Source organism: Candoia aspera, chromosome 1, assembly GCF_035149785.1.
Source record: "Candoia aspera isolate rCanAsp1 chromosome 1, rCanAsp1.hap2, whole genome shotgun sequence".
Taxonomy (NCBI): Eukaryota; Metazoa; Chordata; class Lepidosauria; order Squamata; family Boidae; genus Candoia; species Candoia aspera.
Genome location: NC_086153.1, coordinates 135,854,256 through 135,878,801, shown reverse-complemented (window position 1 = coordinate 135,878,801; position 24,546 = coordinate 135,854,256). Strand labels below are relative to the sequence as shown.

General features: G+C 35.3%; 1 protein-coding gene across 1 annotated transcript in view; it reads left to right on the top strand.

Moving 5' to 3' along the window:
- Nucleotides 1–2,598: 2,598 nt before the first annotated feature.
- MYT1L (myelin transcription factor 1 like) overlaps nt 2,599–24,546 on the top strand; it is a 327,281-nt gene continuing 305,333 nt past the window's right edge. Inside the window, exon 1 of the mRNA XM_063314010.1 lies at nt 2,599–2,756. The gene's annotated coding sequence lies outside the window, so the exon portion shown is untranslated. The remainder of the gene's footprint in view (nt 2,757–24,546) is intronic.

The following is a 24,546-nucleotide window of genomic DNA, read 5'->3' as shown; positions in this document are numbered from 1 at the left end:
TACTTTGTTATCTTGGGATGCTGTAACTGCGCATGTGCAGTAACTTTTCCAACCTATTCTGATTATCCTTTCTGTTCTTCAGGAAATGTGCCACTATGCTGAATATTTCAAGCCATGATTAAATTCCATTGTGTTTAGAGTTTTCTCTGAATTTAACAGAGTTATGGAAGCTTAATTAAGTGTGTGTTTTGCCTTCATCTCCAGGCAAATTGGTTCTCTATATATTTATTCAGGAATGAAACTCTACTATGTATTACTCAGTAGTACTTAAGCATGATGTTATCTTGTTGGGGTTGTGAATAGATGTGTGCACACACACAACTTTGGGAGTGGATAAATATAGTATAGCAAGAAGAAAATGAAAAGCATATAGAACAAAGATATTTTTGATATTGACATCTACAATTTGCTGTTTAAAGGAAGCTGTTCACAGCTGGGCATTCCCATGCAGATTTACCTTTCCATCCCATCTGTACTCTGAATTGAACTTCTGGTGTACCTCTCATGTAACATTCAGCCCTCTCTATGCATAAAGGAAACACTATGTTTTCAATCATTGGGATTGAATGGAATAAACTGTGTTAGCCAAATTGCATGGGAATCAGATAAGGCATTGCTTTCTCATTATAGCCGCATGATTTGCATGCATGTCCCTCCTCACCCCCCCATGTTTTCCCTAGTGGATTGGAAAGCAGGGACCAATGCAGAAAGACACCTGAAGAAAAGGTAAAAGAAGTCCAAGGTACATCTAGGATTATTCATATGCAATTTTTTCTTAAGGGATCCATTTGTGGTTGGCTACAGTTCTGTAACACTTATCTGGGAATCACTATCCTGTCTCAATGGAAGCAAAAACATGAGAACTCTTTCTATTATTTCTGGATGCGCAAAGTTTGTCACCAGCTAATCTCAAAAATATTTACTCAAGAGGTAAATTCCTAGTTTCCTTTTCAAGTAAATTTTACTTACAAGTAAAATGAATTTTATATTAAGCTGCAGGAAGAATGCTCAAAATTATTTACCTGACTCCCTCTACCCATCCTATTGTACCCCAAGTAACAAAGGCTAAAGGACTTCCCCATCCATTGCAATGTATGTTTAGTGATGGGGTTGAATCTGCACATCTGCTACAGTTATGTGGCAAAATGTTATTGTGTAAGTGCTCCTGAATACTGATTTAGTTCAGTGATCATTACAAGAGAGAAGCAAAGGTAGGAGTCTTCATGCTTTCAGGGTAGCATTGATCAGTTCTGAAGGAAAGTAGAAGTGGGGAAGTTTTAATTTTGGCATCAGGGTCCTAATCTTATTTTACAAAAATAAAACAGTATAAGTAAATATATACGAAACAGGATTTTTAATACCTTTCCGCTATTTTAAATTATTATTAACATTTCAGAAAGAAGAAAAGTAGTACTGACCTCAGACTTCCAAATAAGATGCCCATTAAGCTACTGTTGATATCTTCCCTATTCCCTTTCCCTGAATTGTTAATTTGGACAAGATGTCCCATAATTTACCTCACTAGGACTAAGTTGCTACCTGCAAGCCATAACTCAATTTTATGTCAGTCTGCTGCTCAAAACTAAACCCCACAGAATTCAATAGGTCTTACTTCTAGGGTATTGTTTTTGTAGGTTTGAAGTGGCTCTGTGTAAATTACTTTTAGAGTATACAAGTCATTTAAGATGAGAGCAGGAATTTGACCTTTGAACTAGCCTTAAGTAGTGGAACTTAGTATCCCTGCCAGTGTAGAATGCTTTCCTTCTGTATCTGAGATCACCTGCAATCTGGGATTAGATTCTAGGTCACAGCTAGAAGTGTGAATCCCAAGATTCCTAATTTTAGTAAACACAGGAAATAGCTCTTCCACTATTAAACTGAGTGTGATTTTATCTGAACAGTTAACAATTTATGTTTCATGTTATACTTACATTATGTCCTCTTTTTATTCCTGAATCTGATTCTAAGCATATTTATTTGAAAACTCCATTTAATTTGAGGATCCTGGTTGCCTCCAAATAAGTCTATACACATTTATTTTTAGGAACATAATCAAAGGACCTCAGTGGGTCCTACTTAAGAGTAAGCATGCATGAGAACTGGGCTCCCTATAGTCTTTGGATCAGAATCTCTCATTAACAACAAGCATCCTCCTCAAACCCTTTTCCTAAATAAGGGTTGTCTCTCCAGCCAGACTACGTTAGTTTTTGGCGTAATAAAGGAAGCCCCGAGAGGATCCGGGGATGTTGTCAGAAGTGGGGGAGGCGAAGAGAAATGCAGGTGTGTGCGTGTGTGGGGGGGATAGACAAGGGGAGGGCTAAATTCCTTTTTGCTTCTTGGGGAAACACTTCGGTGTCCCACCTTTAACCTGTTCAAGTCCAGAGAGAGAGATGCTTCCATTGCCGCGGTCTTGAGCTACACACACACACACACACACACAGGGTTGGCAGGGTTTGTTAGCAAAGTTTGCCTTCAGCAGAGGAGCTGTCTGTGGAGCTGTCGGGAGAGCCCAGGAGGAAAGCGAAGGGCGGGCTGGGCTCCAGCAAGGCTTTTCCTTCCCCTCAGACTGCAGTGCGAGCTGGGAAGGGAATTGCCAGCAACTCCCGGTCGCCTTGGCCGTGGCGTCTGCTTTGGTCTTCTCTCTACGCGTCAAGCAGCCGTGGGAGGGGGATTACTTTGGCAGGCTGGAAGGAGGTGTGTGCCGTGTGACTTCCCGCGCTGGGGTCATCCTAGTAACCTCTGCCGTGGCAAGAGCGGTCAGTATTGTCTCTTTTTGCAAAGGCTGCAGTTCGACCACGTCGGCGGGTGGGGGGAGGAGGAGGGCGCGCGCGCGGGGCTTGCTTGTGGATGGCGAGCAGAGAGGGATAACTGGGGTTGGTGAGTGAGGCTGAGGGGGAAGGCTGTGTGTGTCTTATATGGGTGAGAACTCTGAAGGCGATAAAGGTGTTGCGAGCCTGTCTGTGCATTGAGTATTCTAGAACTCTGCCCGCACGAAAAAGACAGCTGGTGCGTGTTTTAGCTGCCGCGTGAGACAGAATTGTGCAGGAGACAGAATTGTATCTGAGAGAGACGACGAAAGAGTTGTGGTTGTATGATGGGAAGCGGGGGGGGGGGGTTGGGTTGGGTATGCTATGATGAGAGCATGCATTTGAGAGAGTGTTTTGTGTATGGTGGGAGACAGGGTTGTATGTGAGGGGAGGCTGTGAGAAAAGATGTGTATTTGTGAAGGAAACTGAGTGAGGACTTTTGTTTACTGCGTGAAAACCGAACTGGTGAGGGTGCTGTGGCAGTGTGTGAGGGATGAGAGGAGGGTGAGTTTGCTTGTGTGCTCTTGTGTGTATATGTGAGAGACAATAATATTGTTTAGGAAAAGACTGAGGTGAGATTAAGATAATAGAAGTCCCCCACCCCCAAGGAAAATAAAATAGCCCAAGAAAGAAATATTTTTATTTTGTAGCTCTACCCAATTATAAAGTGGGTTGTTTTTTGTTTTTTGGTTGCAAACATTTACATAAGCCTTATAAATAGAAACAAATACTGTAATGTTGGAAAAGTAGCTCAAAGAGATACCATTCATGTGAGGTGCATTTTGGCCTTCCTACAGTTTTTCAGTGCCTTTGTGTTAAGATTCTTGACGCTGCTCTTAATTCATTGTTTTTGACTGAAAAATGAAAGATATTTTGAATTCAAATTTAGAAAAGTTGTGTTAGTTGTCTGCTTTTTCTCTTTCAAAGAGAAGGGTCTGGCCTGCATATGTTGACCTTTTTAGCATAGGGTCACAGTCACACAACTCATTGTACTGCAGGAGAAAACTGTTATGTTTTAAGCAAAATTATTTGCTAATAGTAAATATAATTCAGAAGTTATCTCCAAGATATATGTTGTATCTTTGAAGTGGTTTAATTTGAATGAACATGTCAGAAAACTATTCAAAACAGTTCATTACCAGATTCAGGAAGAAAGTGTAGCAGAAATTTTATATATGCAGTGTGTGTGTGTATACATATATGCCAAACATTGGAAAAAGCTTCTAACAAGCCTAAAACACTTTTCCATATCAGCCTAACTTACATTTTGTTTGATTTGATTTTTTAAAAAATAAGTTCAATTACCAAAGCTATACTAGATCCAGATTATTACTGTTGACTCTATTCAGATATACAAACCTGTCATTTTTTTTTCTTAGCCAAAGATTTCCTTTTCTCTCTCTCTTTTGAAGGTGTATGTAACCAATGAGTTAGGCATACTTGAAGTTAACTTTAAATCTGTTGTCTTCAGATTGTTTTTATATTTTTCTCAAAAGAACTAGGTCAAAATGGTAGTGCCTTTGCTGAATTTCCTGGCATTTTTATAGTAACAGCATGCTTTCCCATATCACCAATCATAAAAGAGACCCCAGTTTAAAAGCATATATCATCTACAGGGTTGCTGGTAATAGTCTGAGTGGTATTTTATGGTTCCCATCTATTACATTAAATACAGCATTGCACATGATACACATTCTGCTCCTCCAGAGATTTAGGGGCCTTTGGGTACAATGTAGACAGCATATAGCGTGTATCTTCAACCTTGCCTGACTACTGCAAGACTAGTAAACAGAAGATCTCAACATTATTGTTATAATCTAGAAGTGGGGGTGGGGGGAAGGAGGGGGGAACCCTGTCTAACTTAAAGGTAGTTAAAGAGTTAGTCTATGATTTAGGAAAGAAATGAATACACTTTGTATTCTATGAAGGAATCTTGAATGAGACAGGGAAAGTCAGCAGTATGCTACTGATGTTATTCTGCTGCAGTAATGTGGTCTCTAAGGGAACCTGTGCTTTATGCATATACTACCCAGCTAGGCTATTCTGTAGCCCACTGCCTGCCTTGCTGCTGCTAGTGCTTTCAAATGGAGGCTACTGCTGATGTAGCAGGCGGAATGCTGCACTCATGCACATATTTCCCCATCATTTAGTAGTGTCAACTTGCTTTTATTTCTTGCTTTCAACTTCAGGTCCATTGTTCCTGTCTGAAAACATTTTGACCTTTGTCTTTGTGGCAAAATAATTAGCATACTGATAAGGAGCAATTCCCATCTCTTATACCTTGGAAATGCACTAAGAGAAGAGGTGCATTTGAAAAAGTTGACTGGTTGAATGGTGAACAAATGGTGGGCATTTGGAAGCATTGCAAGGATTTTTGCTGTTTATCGTGAAGCAGATTTGTCACTTTTCTCGGTGAATCCCTTAAGATGGAAAGCAGGCTGGCTGGTGCTGAAATGATTGTTTGACTGCCTGGCCTACTTGAAAGTACAGAGTTGGACTGCATGCATACACAATTCATTTGGACTACTTTGTTTTGCAATTCTTCAGCTTTCCAACTGATAGTCCATTCAGGTAAGCATATGCCTTTTTTCCTTCACTGTTCTGGATATGGACTTTCTGTCTAGAAAGTGTAAGAAACTTGAATTGTTTGACAAGGGACAAAATAATCTATATATTTTTACTTTTACTTTTTCTGAAGACGTTTTACTTGGCTTTCTTCAGATACGTGCAATGTGAAATGTTGAGAGATCCTGATTCTTTTCCTAGGTCAAACAAAGAGTTCAGTACACTCTTTTCTGATATATACAGTAGCGATTATAGAACATTTAGTTAACATTTTTCTTAAAAGTGAATTATTAGACTGATAATCTAATAACTGTTATTTCACTGAGAAAGCCTAGAAGGTAGAATTTGGAGGGCATATATACATAGTTAATATACAAATGAAATTGTACTTTAAATAGTGACTTAGATAATTTTAGCAAGTTACTGATACAAGTGACTGCAAAGGGTGAAGTATTGTTTTTATGCTGCTGAAAGATACTCTCTATAGAAAAAGAACAGTCAGTGCAAAATCAAACCCATTTAAATGTAGGCACCAAAATCTATTCTTGCAGTCCCTCCAAAGTCTTTCTCTAGAAACCTGAATATAATGAAGGCTTCTAGTAAGTCAGTGATTGACTTACTTGTTTATTACATAATTCTGTAGGGATATTTTAATTTTTGTCTGAATATGTCTTTTTTATCTTTGTAATCTAGGCATAGTTTTATCCTATCATGATGGCTCCTAATCTTAAAAATTGAGCTTTTTAACTTGACTAATTTGTTTTTTAAAAGCCAAACAAATCATGTTGTGAGGCTGGAATTTAAGTATAGATTGTAATTTAATTATAGTCCCTTAATTCCTTGTACATTACAAGTTGAATACTGAGAGATTTTGCTTTAATAGTTAGAAAACTGTTATCTATTTTCAAATATGTATATCAAAGTGGTACAATTTTTGACTTTTTAAATTTATGTCATAGATTACCTTTATGAACTACAAACATAAGAACTAAGCATGCACAAAAATAAAATGCATAACCTAGGTAAAGAATTTTTGAAGCAGGCAGTTAACCCTTATTATCACAGCTTACTTTTGCTCACTGTAAGTTTGAATGCTGGACCTGAACTTGGTTGTTATGGTGTAGCTAAATTATCTTATGCTTATGTCTTGTTATACGTTTATAATGAGTATACTGTGTTTATAATGGAAAACAAAATCCAGATGACTGAAGAAAAACAAAGAAAAAGTACAATTATGACAGAAGCCATTTGTTCCCACTGGGGAAAAAAGTGAGGAGTATTACCAAGCTCACACAAAGAAAAAAGAACCAGTAATTTAAAATAAAAACAGAATTGATTTCTTACCCTGCTAAAGCAGTACTTCAAGCTCAGCTTAATTCTATAGTTTGGGTAGTGAAAGGAGATGTTTATTCTGTGTTAGGTACTAAGCTGAAACAGAATGCAGAGCAGTTTGCTTCTTGCCAGCTACAGCACTTCCTTTGTGTTTGAATTTACTGCTCAAGTATACTCCCTGTGTTGCAGAAAGGACCAGATTGCCCACTGAAGTTACTAATTTATACTGTAACTTCATAGTTCTATGGTCATTTGTTCATCCCTTTTATGTAATTTACTATTCTTATTTCTCACCTAAAACAGCATGTAATTAAAATGGCTATTTTGTTCTGTTTAATAGATATCACTTTTTCTTTTCCTGATTATTTTACATTGAGGAATAGAAAAATGAACAATTTACATTAAAAATCCTATAAACTGTCACAGCATGGTAACTTACTGAATGTTATTAATGATCAATTTTATATTTTTGAAATAATTTAAACATGCTCATCCTCATTAAACTTCTTGACCCAATTATAGTTCAAAATACAGTTATTTTTTAGGTGTCTTATATTTTTGAATCATATTTAATAACTGATCTCAATTCCCAGAATAGCATATGAATCAGGAAGAATAACTGTCAGTGCTGTCAAGTCATTCTTGTGATTATACTTCAACAGAACTTAACATTTTAATGTTACTTGCCCATCCCTTCTTTGATAGATGCACAGAAAAGGCCTAGAGATAATATGAAACACCTACAAACAAAAGGGTAGCTACGTTGATCACTTATTAATTGGGGTTGAGTCTACATTTTGCAAATTCTCCTTTAAGTTCAATATGGACCAAGAAATCTCAAACAGTTTATTGCATATTGATAAGTGTAATTTCTACCCATTCATGTTTCAACTATATTATTTGTTTGTTAGATCCAATACCTATCTGAAGCAGAAGCTTAGAGAATTATAAATTATAGAAGAACAGAGAAGTATTGTGTATCATAGGAAAGGTCAGATAATTTGCCATTAAAATAATACATCTATTTTTAATTTGGTTGGATATGGTGTATATATCAAATTTTAATATAGTTCTTTGGAAAAGGTTGCAAACATACATTTGCTACAAAACTCTGCTAGCCAGCTTGGTTGTGAAATAATCAAGGCTGCAGGGCACCCCATGGAGAGCCATCAAATCAAGTCTAGTATGGAACAGTCTGGTAAATTGTGAACATACAGAAATCAATGTTGCATCTGCCAGTAGGCCCTTTGGTTCCTGAAACTCCCACATGTCTAATGAGTCTGGGCAATTGGTTTCAGACACCCATTTCCTTCAGGATAAATTTAATACATCTTGAGGGTCAGGAATAAGCAAATTGATTATAGCTCAGCACCACACAAACTCATAAACATCTGTAAGATTGCAGAGCAAAATAGATTTAAAGCTATTCAGCATCAGGGGCTGGTATTTTCAAAGCTTGGCTCCCTCATACTTTGTGTCAGCATGACATACTTCATGCCAGCATGGGTCTCTTGAATTGGGAAGTTGATTAGAAAGGGGCATGGTGTATACCAGCCTTGTATATTCATCTGGCAATAATCCAGTTGGAAGTTATGAGTAGTGTTGCTTGTTGCTTTTGGCATGAGAGGGCCATGGAAGTCAAATGAAGTGCTATTTTTGAAATTACTTGTGTGATAGGTTTTGAGCTAGAGAGCTATTTTATTCTGAAAGCAGCATAATAAAATAAAACCTTCTTTGTCCTCAGTGTCTATCTAACTGTTGTTTATAGAATTAAAATGTTATTAAACTGATTCATACACATATGCAGCTTCAGTATTTTTCTAAGGTTTATTAACCTATGTTTTCAACTCCATAACACTATATCTCTTCCAAGCTTTATTGCCATTTTAGGTGTAGAAATGCAAGAGGCATCAAATAATCAGGTTGTTGGAAGATTAGGTTAAGTCTGACATATCTGACCCAAGAAAATTTATGAAAGCTATCCCACATGGCATGCTAACTGGTATATTCTGAAAATAGTTGCAAGAAAGACAACTGGTCTATTCAGACTAAGTGTCAACTTTAGTTCCCAAGAGAAATTTTGTCCTCTATCATCTCTGGTCCCAACTAAAATATGTTACAAAAGAATAATAAATGCCTAGCTTTAGTGTTCTTTTCCCTAACATGCTGCAAATAAGTATCTCATTACAGTGTCCATTCCTGTCAGTTCTCAAACATTTTCTTTCAATTAAAATGAAGCCAGTACAACAAGATAGTACATATAAGAATTGTTGTTTGAGGAAATTATGGAGGACTATCTTTCTTTTCTTTGAATCCAGCTCAACTCTAACACTGGATGGGATTTTTTATTTATTTGTTTTTTAAAAAACCTATTAAGTTATACATAATGATTCTGCCATGTGTAATGGATCACAGCTGAAGATTCTGATACAAGGCTGTGCTTGGGAAGGATAGCTGATCTAATATAAAAAGGAGAAAAGACAAACTGAATAGATGTAGGTTCATATCATTTTGGGGAAGAATCCTGGATGTCAGTACTTCCAAAACAATGGACTGTGGCATTATGAACTGAGGTTCTAGCATGCTTTCATGACATGCAGCTGAGATAAACCTTTTGACTTAGAATGTAGACGAAGAGAAAGGAAAACCTGGCTTATCCTGACTCATTTGTGCTTTTTGTCTCTGATATAAATAACAGTGGTGCTATGCAGACAAATAAGTGGGTCAGTAAAATCTTTCATATTATATCCAGTTGAAAAGGGGGGTGAGCATTTGTATGTATGTATAACAGCCTGTTGTATGCTTTTATCATGTTAAAAATGGTTTCACAGTAATATTATGAGAACAGTTCATGTGATAAAGCAATCATAGCATGATTTTTCTTATTGTGGTAAGTAGCTAAATGATCCAAACCTCTGACATATACCATCAGATGTAAATAAAATCACTGCTCATTCTTTCATACCGCTGCTCACATTTTAAAAGTTTTCTAGGCCAAGTCTCACATGAAAATATTTTTTTAAAAAAAACCTTCAGAAAGCATAATCCTTAAAAGATAGTGAGAACAGACTCTGATCTGTCAAAGTTAAGCCCACAAGAATACAATCCAGGAGTCCAATAATTGGAAACAACAAAAGAAAAATCACTTTAGCTGTAATATAAATGAAGTTATTCATCTGCTGATTTAATTGCACTTAAGGACACATATATTTTTAGGTGGCAAGTGCCATTGAGTAATTATGCACAATATTACAAATTTAGGTCATCCCATGGGATTTCAGTAAAAGCCTATAGGCACCATACATATAGTATAGGTATGGTTTCCTTTGACTGAATTGAGGCCTTTGACTACTAGTCTTAATTTGGATAATTTCAAAGAATTAGTGTAATACTGTGGGCTGGGAAGCATATTTCAATTCCATACCCAACCATAAACACATGGGGATGGATTCAGGCATTATCAAAGTCTGTCTTTTTCTTTCTGCAGGGAGAAGCCTTCTCTGAGATTGGTGCTGCCTGTGGAATTAAAAAAATCTTCATTCCATTCATTCAAATATGTTACTTCCCATTTTATACATTGGAAATAACAAGGCTGTTAGAATAATTTATATATCTTTATGTGAGGCATTACATGATCATGTAGCCCAAAAGTAATTATGTCTGAATTTAGTAAGACTAAGTTTCTGATAAGTATTTTAACAATCATGTCACGAGATAAATAGGATGGAAAAAGGGGTGCTTACATTGGCTGATTCTGTTTTTGTTCATGTATTTTAATTAGCATGTATTAATATTGGTATTTAATTAGCAATAAGCTTTAAATGCATCATTGAAGTATTTGAGCAAAGAATATAATATAATGCAGAGGAGGCAGACTTTAGGATTGCAGGATCTATTTAGTTTATACTAAAGGGAAGTGAAGCCATATACAAAGAAGTACAGTATGTCAGGTAGACAAATGCTGAGAATGAAGGAACAGTGTACTTCTGAGTACATGGTTAGTGCAGAAACTCAGTCCTGATATCAGAGTAAGTTCACAAGTGCTTTCAGGCAAAAACCTCCTTCTGGTGTCTTAAGTGAATTATTTTTTTCAAAGGAAACCTTCTAGCTGTTCTTGGTGATCTTAGACAATGAAGAGTAAGAAATCTGCTGATCTACTGAGAATCTGCAGTTTACCCTCAGTTTATTTTTGGTTTGCTTGGAACAAGAGGGATCTTGATCACAAATACAGTGTTTACCCACTACATACGTACCTTTTAAACACGCTTGTGATTAAAATTAATCGGAAAAAGTAATTTATTGCCATTTGCAAGTATTCTGAGAAACCATCTATGTTTCTGACAAGTTTCAAAACAGAGTTTTCCCATTGGGTACCTACGCACTTACAGCAGGCCAAGAAATGTTCTCATTTTTTCCCCTCTAGGGGCAAGTATTTTGCCTGTTTACAAATTAGAAAGAATCACTAATGATCAAAACAGTCGTAGGCTGAAAAGACTGTCAATAATATTAACCTTTTAATGCTAGCAAATAAAATAGGTTTTGATAGAAATAAGTTTTCTTATATGATATGATTTAAAAAAAAAAAAAACCCCTCAGTGCTCTGAATGTAAACTTCTCTTCATTAGCTATTTGGTGTTTTTTTTTTTTTTTGCTAGCAGATCTGTCAAGAATCTCTTTGTCATAATCCTCTTCTGCCTCTGAATTGTGGGCAGCATGTTAACTGATTATGCATATTGAGAACACTAGATTTCAGAGCTGCATTTTAAAATGAACTGTTAAGTGAACTGTTATGTTTTATTCGTCTAGCCACCTCCAAATGTTCAAATTGGCTTATGGAAAATCAACACCTATACTGATTTTAGTAATATGGCATTGTTTGCTAAAACAAAATTCTTCACTCTAGCCTACAACCAGACCATGTGCACTAAAAACTGTCCATGGAAAGGGAAATCTGCGGCCCTCCAGATAACGCTGCATCTACCATCATCTCTCACTATGGGTGATACCGGGTGGGGTTGTTGGAAGATGTCGTTCTGCATTATCTGGAGGACCAGTGACTTCCTGTAGCAGCAATAAAATGTGCAGAGCTTGACAGGGAAGTTTGGGAGGAAGAAAGCCCTACTGAGAATACATTCTCCCATAACTTTCCTACTGAAATCACTGAATTAGTCTAAAAAGGTACAGGCAAAGAAACAACGCATTCTATAAATATTTATTTATTTATTCATCAAATTTATCACCACCCGTCTCCCAAGAGCGACTCTGGGCGGTTTACAATAAAACATAAATAAAACTATAAAACTATAAAACACTACAATACATGGGTATTGATAAGCTGCTGTGCAGTGTAATAATTTAGTATTAACTCCCATACTACATTTTTTCTTAAATTATATCTGCCTCTCAAGCATTCATTATTGAGTTCACTCATCATGCTAAGCCATCCTGTGATTGTGGTTTGTTTGTGAATGAACTGAATGAAGCCAAATGTTGTGGTTTATAAACCACATGGTTTATAAACCATGGTTTTAGGTTTAGCATTGTGCATGGACTCAGTTATTGCAGCTTATGCCTTGAATTTTGGCTAATCAAATTATGTTTTAGTGCAATACACACCTCAGCCACTGTGATACTACTCAGACTCACCTTGCCACATCTATCATCTTGCTATTGCTGGATCTAGAACCAGAGACTGTTTAGAGGTATTCAGATCATTTATAGGTATTGGTTTTGTGTGACTCACTTCCTCATATATTTATTATCCTTATTTTAAATATAACTCTGGTATTTTTCAAAACTATAAAGTTAATTCAAGGGAATATCCAAAGGCTATAATTCACTATAAAGTAGTACGATAAACAGCCCATATTAAACTATAACCAATTCAAATTATCCTCAAATCTGATTAGTTAAAAAGAACAGCATAAGAGAGCAAACAAATACTAGTGAAACTTTTTGTATCTCCAATATAAGAGTAATAAGCTACCAAACTAGATGTAAATTGGAACAAAAAGATTTTTGAATCCATCTATAATACAGAGCAAAGAGTGGCCCCAATTATTTTTTTAAAGAAGGAATTCCATAAATAGGGAAATAGTGAAAAATGATTATGGCCTCTGAAGGTTCAGGTTTGGATAGGTACAAGCAATCTATCAAATACTCTGGTCCTAATCCCAGACTGAAGGTCAATACCAGCACTTTGAGTTGAGTGGGAGCAAAGTATCTTGCTCTGAAGTTATCAGCAAAATATGGATGGAGCTACATTTTCTACCAGTAGAAGCTTCCAAGGCAGTTTAAAAACTATCCATGTGTAGAATGCAGTATAGCAATATAGTCTGAATATGGCCATGGCATGAGTATCTGAGGCAAGGTCTCACATCTCTAAATGGGTTTGCAGCTGGCATAAAAGTTGAAGTTGATAAAAGCTACTTTGTTGCCATCTGTAATCCACAGGCAGAGCTGAGTTTAGGAACATCTCAAAGCTATATACTTGAAATGACCCAAATTGCCCAGACTAGAAACAACTGAACATCTTCGACAAAGTTAATCCATCTCACATATGCAGTATCTACATTGTCTGGATTGTTTTAGCTTGTTCACTTTCACCTAGTATAGAATTACATCCAAACATTTGTTCTGAAATGGTCACTTTGCTGGGAGATTAGATGAGATTTTAGATTTTTTTAATCCTGCCTTTGTTATTTTTATAAGTAACTCAAGGCGGGGAACATACCAATACTCCCTCCTCCTCCTGTTTTCCCCACAACAACAACCCTGTGAGGTGAGTTGGGCTGAGAGGGAGTGACTGCCCCAAAGTCACCCAGCCGGCTTTCCTGCCTAAGCTGGCTTAGAACTCACGGTCTCCTGGTTCTAGCCTGGTGCCTTAACCACTATATCAACAGCACACAACAGTCTCCTGGTTCTAGCCTGGTGCCTTAACCACTATATCAACAGCACACAACAGTCGTCCAAACCTTTAGATGACTTTCTTCAGTGACTTTAGTGACTAAATACCCAGTGGAATTGCATATCATTTTCAAGAGCCAAAGACTATAAAGCATTTCTGTGCCAATGATTGAAATACTCTGTTAGAATGTTCTGGAGCCCCAGTAAAATATCCAGAGGGAGTGAAATCAGTTGACCTCCCCTGAGCTATATTCTTCATATCCTTTTAAGATTAAGAAAAACTGCAAGTTTCTAGTCCTTCTAAAAGTCAACATATTCTCTCTGTTCATCTTATTTTCTTTTTACAGAAAGTGACTTAGGCATTCATTTTTTTATTCAAAAGCAAAAAGTAGGAACAAAGACTCTTTCTAATATTCCTAACTAAAATCTTACTTCTAAAAAAAGTAATTTTTTGCTGAGTTTCCATATGTTAAAAAAATTATCCTGCCAATTGCTGTACAGTAGATGAAGTCCACAGTATTTATACACATTTTGCAAAAAGTTTGGCAGTACCTGAGGGACTTTGAATTATGCCAGAACCTGTGTGTGTGTGTGTGTTTGAATAATCCTACAATGTGGACTAGCATTTTTATCTAGTTACCTGAGCTGTTGGCATGTTTTATGGGTAAATGTGAAGGTAAATCCTGGCCAAATATATTCATTTCTCCCAATCCTCTACTAAGATATTTATTTTATTTATTTATTTTCTATCCCGCCTTTATTATTTTTATAAACTGCTTTCAAACTCTACTGCAGAAACTCACAGTATTTCCTAGATAAATAAAAGGATTGTAGCTCAATGGGCAAGCAGCAATGTTACATGTGGAATTCCCTAGTTTTATTCCTAGCTTTTCTATGGTAAACCTGAAAATAACTCCAGTCTGGGAACTATTAGATATTAATTGAATTCATTCATTATATTATGCCATAAGTACAGTCAGTCTGTTTGGTTTGGCCTAATGTGTTGCACATATCAAGCACTGTAGTTTAGAAATCCTATTTCATGGCTTACCACTGAGTGTGATTCCAGTTAATGTGACTTTTTAACAAAACATGGTCAAATCAAGATAATTTAGTTCACTACATGAGCCCAGCCAGTGTAGGCAATACTAAAGTGGTAAATAATAAAAAGTGATGCTAGAGAAAATACACAAGGGTTTGTTAGAATTTTCCTTTAGTTTTCTATTAGGTTACGTTGGCCCTGATTCTGTTAGTGGATCTTAAGATCTACCTGTTTTTCCAAGCATGAGGGTTAGGAGAGTAGATGAGCCCATATTTATTGGTTGTATGATTTCCTCAGTGGCCATTTTATGCTTTTTGTTCTTGTTTGTTCCTTTTTTATTGTATTTTTTTCATATTTGTTAGCCATCCAGAGACATGTTTAACAAGAAGGGTGGCTATTTGACACACACACCCCAATTTAAATAAATAAATAAATAAATATAGATTTTTTAGTGTTTTTGTGTTTTCGTATTGTTCCTTGTTAATGAATGTTTTTAACAATTTGTAAACCGCCCAGAGTCTCTGGGAATTGGGTAGCATATAAATATAATAAATAATTATTAATTATTATTATAAATATATGCTGGGCTTCACTAACATCCTCATCCTAATGCATCATATTTCATATTTGTAAGTTAAGTTATGAGGTACCTTGGTTACTGTATTGCAGTTGTTTTTACATGGCATTTTTTGTTTTCTTTGTAGAGGTTTTATTGTATTGCTTATCTGCTGTGTATTGATTTTTAGCCAAGCAGATTTATTTAAGATGGGCAGCCATATAAATTTTCTAGAATAAACAAACAAACAACAAAGCTCATACATGAGAAAAATGGAGGAGTGTGTTACAGTACTTCATGCAATGCACATCATAATCACATCTTACTTGTGGCTTTGACTGCTTCCACCAGAAAAATTTCTGCAGATGCCCATGTCTTCCAGTATCAGCCTAGCCAGGTGACTCAAAATAATATTATCGATGCCACTGAGAACAGCAGTTGTACCAATTACAGTGCATTATTGCATTCATTCCTCTGTATAAGTAATTCATCAGGATGGCCAAGTCTGCCTGTCTCCAGTAGCCAAAGCCAAGAGCCTGACTGAAATGGATTCATATAATCAGGATCATCTCAAACAACCTACATCTGAGATGCTAGCTCTCACAGAAACTTTTGACAAAAATCCCTTTGTCTGACACTGTAATGATTGCCCAGGTCCAAATCTGACTTTTCCCTCAGTAGAAATCTTGCTGTTGAACAGTAAGGACCGTAGAAACAACTTCTTTCCTCAATGAAGCATTGATCATTTTTGCAGGGTTCAAACTTTTGCACAGAAGGATATACTTTATTAGGCCTGGAAATCTGATGAGCCTGAAGATCCATTTTGCTCTGGCTACAAAATCATTATAATGAAAAAATAAATGAGGCTGAATTGTGGACCATATTGGAAGTTGTTTGTAGAACTGCTGATTGCAGACATATAATGCTTAGGCTGAAGGCTGTACTCAGGCAACTAATCAGCTACCAGCCATTTTCAAGATGTTAAGTTTTAAAATGCTAAACAGAGAAAGTTATCTAAGGAAGGGCCTTCTTGCATATAGGCTTATTTGAACTTTATGCTCAGGAGATGGTGACCAAATGATCACAGCATGTTGATCTTCAACTCAGTTATGCCAATGCCACAGATAGTTTCCTTCCAGTGGAAATTACGTCAGTCCCCACTGTGAAGTACTTTCATCAGAAATCAATATATATTTGTTAAGGCCTTTCTTATATTCTATCAATAATGCCCTAATAATTGTCAATTTAATTTTAATGGATGGTGTAACCATCTTGAGCTGTTATCCTGTTTTTATTCTATATTTTATTGAATTTATTATAATCCCTTTAAACAAATCAAAATGGTATAGCAGTGTTGAATACAAGTATTTCCCTTATCTATGTTTTAAAAAAATGAAGTGATTTTATAAAATGAATGAGATCCCATGTAAAAGCCAAATCTCAAGATTTCTGTGTTGAGATACATACACACACACAGCAAAATCTCGATCTCTCTCTCTCTTTTGATGTCATGGGTGCCATCTAGTGGTGTTGTGGGCATAAAATTGCTGACTCCTGCATATATGGTTAAAATGGAAAATATTTGAGGACATATACTGAGGTGAAGAAATGGCAAGATAAATCTCCTGGTTTTATGTCTAAACAAGATCTATTTGAGGCAGCAAGCTCCAGTGCAGGGATAAAGTAATATCCAATATTCATGGATAAGTATATATGATGAGTATGAAGGGGATTCTGAATCAATGACCATGGAATATAAATGCAGTATGGTTTTATGCATATGGGAAAAATTAAAATGGGAGACACTCTTGATTCAGTGTCCACATGGCAAATCTCTGGCCTTTGGTTCCTTTACACTGCTCTTCAGATGATTTGCTTTATCCATCTGTTCCTCCTAGCTTTTGGATGATGAAATCAATAGACCAAAATGCAGATCATATATTTTCCTAATGGCAATCATCTGTGGAAGAGAAAAGATATTATGGCATCTCATTGTTCTAGGTTTCCCATGTTCCTGTTGATTAGTATGTCAGGAGTGAAAATTTATCCCTCTTTTTATGCTGAGTTGGAGAAATGTAATTGTATATGAGAGTGAGTTAAGGAAAGCTCCATGTATGTTTGTGAGGGTGTACTGTATGTGAAAGAGAGAGAGAAGAGATATGGGAGGAGAGCTCAACTTTTACTTTTTTATTGCTTCACTATTAAAAAAAAAGACAAGTGAGGATCAAAAGGTAAAAAACAGAAAAAATAGATAATTCCAGTTTTTAAACATTTCATTAATCCCTGTTGATAAGTTCAGAGCTCACCTTGAAGAAGGAATGCAAAAATGGTTAGGTAAACATCCACTTAGCTCTGGGAAGGAAGGGGGGGGGTGAAAAAGAAACTCAAGACAAGTCCCCCTTGATTCTCTTTAGAGTAAGAAGGGCAGCGGGAGAACCCATGAGGCTTTCAAGGTTCTGTTGTTATACCCTAAAACAATAAAATAGAGTTTGCATAGTCCTTGTGGTGTTTGTTTCCTGATCTGATCTACCTCGAAGGGCTGACAACCTTTCAGCGTATAGAATAATATTGATCGGTCTTCCATTATATTTTGTTTAATAAACAAAAAGCAAATACATATTGATAATCCAGGATTGTAAATCTTAGGTCATATGCTTTCCAACTTTGAAGACTAATTATTTTTGCTCTCCCCTATGCTTTATAAATCTATAATTCCTGACACAGTGAAAAGTTCCACATTTTTTTGTATATAATTACATTTACATCTTTAAACCACATGGATCCTTAGAACACCATATAAAAAAACTTACGGAAACAAAATCAAAATAGGGCAGCAGTGGAACAAGGCCATATCAGACAGTATAAATAAGTGTCTGCTCAGCTATTTTACACTTCCAACATAGATTGAAAGTCAAACTTTTTAACAACATCATCTGAAGTATCCAGTAAAAGTTAAAGAATATATTTGGTTAAATTAATCTAATATTCATAAGGAACATACAGTATATTTAAGACCTTTAGCCACTTATTTGTTAATATGGGATATTCTATAACATGGGTTAAGGAGAGCCAGTTTGGTCTAGTGGTTAAGGCAATGAGCTGGAAACCAGGAGACGATGAGTTCTAGGCCCGCCTTAGGCATGAAAACCGCTGGGTGGCTTTGGGCCAGTCCCCCTCTCTCAGCCCAACTCACCTCATAGGGTGGTTGTTGTGGGGAAAATAGGAGGAAGAAGGGGTATTAGGTATGTTTGCCATCTTGAGTTATTTATAAAAATAATAAAGGTGGGATAGAAAATAAATAACTATTCTAACTTTTTATTCCAGAGTTCTTTCAAATAATATCTACATTAGCAATACTTTTAAATCATTTATAAAAAAACAATGTGGACTTAGAGTTGTCCAAGAGACATTCCAATGCTGATAGTAATTTGGGAGTTCGAGATGCTGTTAATTCATCTGGATCAAACTGAAATCAAGAAATGTTTTAATAGAGTATACTATTATTTTGCAATTTTAGCCAATCAGAATACCTCTTGGAATACCTGAAATGATTTAAAATTTGATTGAAAATAAACAGATCTAAAGTATTAATAACCCTTCTTGATGGTAGCCCCACCTTATGAAATGATCACCCCCCAATATAGGGTTGGTCCTGACCTGGCAGGTCTTTTTTCCCCTGGCCTTTAGCTCAGGATGAATAGAGTCCCAACTGAATGAGTTTATTTTAGCTCTGGTTGCCATTTTAATTTTTTAGTTGGTTTTTAATGTTGCTTTGCTTTGTTGTTGATGATTTATGTCATCCAGAATCATTTTGTTTGAATGGGGTGGCCACACAAATGCTCTAAACAAACAAACAAACAAACAAACAAACCCTACTTGCTTATGATGTTCTGTTAAACTGGATGTGTCCCACAGTATACATTTGTGATACAGATAAGAGCCGAAATCATAGTTCTGTCACAACATCTTCCAAAATTGCCTTGCAGCCTTTAATGCAGGGAACAGAGTAGAGCCATTGCTAAAATCTTGCCCACTACAAAATGTGGAACTCAGAGACACAATGTCTATTTCTGGCTTAGTTTTAAACCCTGATTTTGTTTTTTTACTGTGTGTACATCATTTCTAATGAAAGAGGATGGATATTATTCAATTTCTTTTGTAATCTGACTCATGCTACCTTCCTTTCATTATTTCTTAGGGAGGCCTTTGCAATTCAATCTCATCTTTTTGGGGGCGGGGGGATAACTGCAATGAGTGTGTGTGTCATTGGATAGTGGTGGCAAGAACTGCTTACATTAATAACACAGGCTGATGACTCTTCATGCTCTTGTACAGTTCCCTCAGCTATCAAAGAAAAAAGGAGGACTGTCATTGCTATTGTGGAATAGCAAAGTACTTGTTCAGGAATTTTCTGACCAAATCTATAAAATTAAAAATGCAAACTCACTCTGAGCTTTCATTTTGAAATATGGCTTGCACAACTTTACACTTCAGAACTTTTGAGGCAGCATATGACTACATAGATACTGTATTTAGCAGGATTCATCGCAAATACAGTTTTTAAAAATCTGCATGATTATCAAAAATTACAAAGTATATTCTCCCGTTCTCTTCCATGTGTAAGAGAAACTTGAAAAACACTGTTCTTGCTTTCTGTTTTTCTTAAATAAGCTTGGGATAGCAGAAAAATATGCACATTTATTTAACTGAGGCACATCTAAAACATTAGATTAGATAATTTTATTTCATGTTCATTAGTATGATATATTCAGAGTAGTGAATTTACACAATTAAAAATTGGTTCATGTGACGTGTGTTTATTTTGTTCACACAAGAAACAATTGACCATACCTGAACGGCATAGTGTGTTCAGTGCTTGTGTTTTGTTGTTTAGTATAATATTCTATGGCAGAGAAACAGTACAGTTTGACTCTTTTTTTTTTTAGCAACATTACCTTTTTCATAAATTTAAAACTTCATGTTCAGACCCCTGGTACCTCTAGCTCATATTGACTACATTGACTAGGGGTTAGATCTGGGTCCTTCTGTATGCAAAGCAGAGATGTTACCATTTCACTGCAGTCATTCCCTTCACTTTGAAAACATTGTTAAGCATTCTACTGAGTCTGTAAGAAACTCTTTACTGGAGATGGAAGAAATGAGTATATTTGGCCAAAGTATTAACCAAATTTCACTTTTGCACTGCAGATCGGCCACTGTGTTTACAATAACTTTATTATAAACATTGATCAGAAACACAAAAAAGAACATTATCAACATTGTTGACTTTAACTTGACTTAAAGTTAAATTACCTAATTTACTGCAACAAAATAACTGAGTTGCAGACAGTTAAAAGATAATATATGTAAAATTCTGCCAGGAATGTTAGCTAGAAGAGAGACAATGAGCTCCTGATAGGAGCCTCCTTTTTCATCAGGTAACATAATATAACTTTGACATTAACTGAGTTTTATACAGTATCCACAAATACTTTTGAAACTAAGATTTTGTTCCTGGTTGTACATTTAAAATTAAAAAGGCCAAATATTGTCAAAAAATATGTTCGATTTTTAAAGTAATTTGTGCAATAGATCTATCAACAAGGATAGGCCTACCTTTGATAATTAGTATGCTAGATTTATTTCTTCTTTTTCAGTGAGTAAATCTGCTCAACTTTTGTTCAAAATTCTCAAAGCCTGAAATCCAAAGAAACTGTTGATATCCTAAAAGAGTATACTATATCAATCAATCACTGAATGAAAAAATAAATTGATGCTTTTTCCAGATTAGATAGAAGTGCTTCTGATCAGTTAAAAAGCAGATCAAGGAATTGCTACTCATTTTGCTATCTTGGAGGAAAGTCATAAAATAAGTCTGTGTATCTATATCTATATCTATATCATCTATATCTATATCTATCTATCAATCTCTATCTCTCAATCTCTATTTCGATCTTCATTTGCTATAGTTTCAGTTTAAGAAAGTAACACATAAGACACTCTGGTATTTTCTCTCTTTTTTCAATAGTTTTTTTTTAATTAACTAAATACAAAAAGAAAAAGAATTCACAAAATTATTAAAGAAAAAAAATTGTGAAAAGAAAAAAAAATACAAGAGGTATATTTACAGACGTACATATATCAATAAATTGAAGCCGTGATTCATTATAATCATCCATAGCTGATCAAATATTAATCAGTTCTTCAAACCACTGAATAGTTGGAGCCATATGTTTGTATTTCCAATCCTGAACAGAAGATCTCTTTGCTATAAGTCCATTTTCTTTGTTCAGAAGTCAGTATACACATCTGAAAATATTAAATCTCAAAGTTGAGTTATCACATGTTATTGTTTCATACTGAAATGGAACAAAATATTTAAATAAAGTATTTCACTGCATCGCCAACAACCTAAATTAAACATAAAAAATATTTATTGTTGAAAAGGATGTAATCTAAAAATCTATTGAAATTTCTGGTGTTTTTAAACATCTCTTCTTTTTTATTGGTCAAGTAAAACATGAAAGCAAAAAAAGCAAAAAGTAAAAGAAAGGAAAAATATACATATACATACTTAAAAGGATTTTGGGAAAAAAATAAAAAAACATAAAAGATTAAAAAAAAATGTAAAAAGGGCATTCTAGTAGTCACTCTCTTTCTCCCCCTCCACCTTTTTTCCTGTCAGCCACTAAAAGCTATTTTTATATTTATTTTGGACATTGCTTCTCATTTTATTTGGATCATTTATCATTATTATTGTTTTTTTTTAAAGTTTCTTTTATTCTTCAAAAACTATGTTCTATTGTCTTAGCTTCCCTTGCTGTATGATATGTTAAATATGAGGGCAACATTCCTGCTTGAATTCGGTTAGACTTCTGCTGTGAATATGCAATCATTCCTGCATATTCTTTCATTTTAGTCCCCTAATCCTGTATTGATAACAAGGGTTCTCTTTTCTAATGTTGTGTCAGATTAGTTCTTGCCACTGTCAGCATATAGCTTAATAAATTATGATACTTTTCATTATGTTCTCTGGGATCATACCTAATAAAAATATTTGTGGTTTTTCATTCAAATTTTATTTTCAGAATTTTCAGAATGTTTTGGTACATTTCTTCCCAGTACTTTTGAGGGGTTTGTTGTTGTTTTTTACATAACTACCACATATAATAAAACGTTCCTTCTTTGTGGTATTTCCAGCATTGGAGTTCTTGGTGTTCTCTGAGCTTGGTTGTTTGCTTGCAGACATTTCATTACCCAAGAGTTGGGTACTGAAATGTCTGCAAGGAAACAACCAAGCTCAGAGAACACCAGGAACTCCACAGTTCAACCCTAAGCTACACATTTTCTTTTTTATTGGATTTCCAACATTTATTGTTGTATGATTTATGATTTTATGTTTTCCCTCAGATTGTAGCTTGGTGTAAATTTTGATGATTTTCTCTAGATCTTTCCGTTGATCTGCTTTCATTATTTCTTTGAAATTTTGCTTTCATTATTATTATTTTATTTAATATCTTTATTTTTTTAAACAAAACAATATTTAATCTTAAAAAAAGAAACTTAAAAAAATTGAAAGTACAAACTAAAAATACAAACAAAGAAGGAAAACAAAAAAAAATCTATCTTCTATTTTATACTTACCAATAGTCACTGGTTTACCAATGAATTCACTACTGTAATATGAATACAAGATATTATTGTAAGAAAGCACAGAATCTCTGCCCTAGTAACACATATTGCTTCATCCTTTGGTTGGTAGAAAATACCGCCTTTTCCAAAACAGATAGATCACCTATTTCCAACAACCATTCCTTGACATCTGGAATATTATCACATATTGCTTAATATAATTTCTTAATATTATTCTCTGAACTGTATTGCAAGCTTGTCATATATCTCTCTTTCTGCCCTATCAGCTGCCAAAGGTATAAAACAAGTCTACTTTCTAGGCCTGGATGAACTTAACATTTCTCAGCCAGAATCCTGTTTTTTCACAGCATAAATGTCAGAATTATGGACTTTATCTGCCTCATTGGCAGGATAACATCTTTAAATATTCAGAAAAATCATAACCTTTTAAAAGTAAGGGCAGAGCTGGAAATATTATAAATAGATAATTTCTCTCCCTCTCTCTTGTTTTGGGATGGTGGTGGATAGAAATGTTACTGTTTTATCACAGCTATAACCTGGGACTGTGTGCATTAGCTCATGTGCATATTTATTTATTTTATTTTATTTTATTTTATCCCTCCTTTATTATTTTTATAAATAACTCAAGGCAGCAAACATACCTAATACTCCTTCCTCCTCCTCTTTTCCCCACAACAGCAACCCTGTGAGGTGAGTTGGGCTGAGAGGGAGTGACTGGGCCAAGGTCACCCAGCCGGCTTTCCTGCCTAAGGCGGGACTAGAGTTCACGGTCTCCTGGTTTCTAGCCCATTGCCTTAACCACTAGACCAAACTGGTTGATTATCTTACAAATGTATAAAATGTGAATATCATGATAAACTTCCCCTCATTTTTCTAACAAAAGCTTGGAAATATTGATCAAATATATCTTGTGAGCAAACATTTAGGAATGTAACTTCCTTCTTGCTAGATTAGGCTAGAATTTTGCTTTAAACAATAAGCAGTTCAAGTCTTGGTGGGGACCCACAAGTACAACATGATGCAAAAAACCATTCAGAGGCATATTGTATATAGATGTGGAACTTCTATTTAGTTATTATTAAAGGTGCTCGATCAGTTTTATTCATTTTGGTTTTGCAAAGCAAATTAATATTTTCCTTCACAGATTAATGTACAAATTGGAATAGCTACTTTCCAATTTTAACAATACTGAATTTTGGTGATAATTTGTGGGTCAATCTTTTACCAACTGTTGTGTAAAAATACATAATTTACTCAAGTACATAAAAAAGCTTGCATAAGAAATGCAAAACAGTTTTAATTACTGCATATACTCGTGGATAAGTCCATCCACAGATAAGCTGACCCTTGAATTTTTAATCAAAATACCATGAAGAATGTGCCACCCACAGGTAAGCCGATCCACATTTTTCATGGTATTTTGCTTAAAAATTTAAGGGTCTGCTTGTCCACACATAGGCTTATATGAGAGTATATACAGGAAATATGGGTTCTTTAAAAAGTATTCGCTGATAAGCCCATCCATGAAGCTGAACCCAATTGTGGGGGGGGGGGCAGTATTTTGGCACCTAAAATTCTTGGCTTCTCCCCAAGTATATATGGTAAGCAAATATTTTTGGAAATACAGGTTTTTTGTGTATGTATTTTTAAAGATTTTCTGTATGCATTTTAAAACTATATGTTAT